The sequence below is a fragment of the Triticum aestivum genome, chromosome 7D (assembly GCF_018294505.1).
Source record: "Triticum aestivum cultivar Chinese Spring chromosome 7D, IWGSC CS RefSeq v2.1, whole genome shotgun sequence".
Taxonomy (NCBI): domain Eukaryota; kingdom Viridiplantae; phylum Streptophyta; class Magnoliopsida; order Poales; family Poaceae; genus Triticum; species Triticum aestivum.
In genome coordinates, this window is record NC_057814.1 from 20,843,501 (window position 1) to 20,844,590 (window position 1,090).

Consider the following 1,090-nt stretch of genomic DNA (forward strand, 5'->3'; position numbering starts at 1 on the left):
GGCACGCTAATTAATCCTCCTAATCCTCCGACGTAGTTGCTACACACTTTCCATATCGGTGCTGTTCGAAAGTGGCCGCTCCAACGCGCGCGGGATAGCCACACTCGTTTGGAGCTGAATTCTGTTTTTTTTGCTCTGTGGTTCTGACTTCTTGGTGTGGCCTCGTTTTAAAAGGTGCCTGATAAGAATTAAAAAATCCCATCGATTCGCATATTTCCATTTTAACTTTTGAGATAGAAATGTACAACATTAGCTCACGAGTGCGCATTGAAGGTTTTTTGCATACCCACTAACTATTTATTACATTATAGTTAAACAACGTTCACTAATTTCCTCTTGGCTCCCTTATTTTCATTTTTATTTTTGAGATAAACAACATCAGCTCACGGACGCTCGGTTCAATTTTTTTGCCCAACCACTACCTATTTATATTAGAAAGAACAAAATAAGTTTTACCTTTATAAAAGTTAATTATTATAAGTATTTCCATGCCCACTTCCTATTTATATTATATCAAAAAAAATTACAACACTCAACACTGACGCATGGGTACAATCGCTCAATTACCCAAGAACTAGCTATGGCGGATCTGACTACTATACATAACATGACAAAAATGGTCTTCACACATTCATAGAATTCGGTGACTCTAGCGGGCTTGTCATGGAAATTACCAAAATGTCACAAAAATTGGGAGCCAGGTATGCTGAAAGGTCAAGGAAATTCGGTGACGTTCACTGTCAACGATTTGCGATAATTGGTGACGTCACCTACGACAACATCACACACTAGGAATTTATGTGACATTGTCGACCATCGTCACGAGGATTTTCGTCACAGTATGTCAAATTTTTTGTAGTGGTGGTTGATTCTAAATATTGGAATGAAGCTAATCACTTAGGGTATAAAAATGGACACAATGTTGCAAGGTCGCTCAGATCTCGCAGCAAATCACAATAGTCGTATCATGATCCTAGATCTAGACCACTTAAAATGATAAAATGTAGAGATGGCGTGTGGTAATTGCAGAAGGAGACAAAATGCGAATATAAATTTTTTCTTCAATATAAGACCTCTATTTTTTATTTCT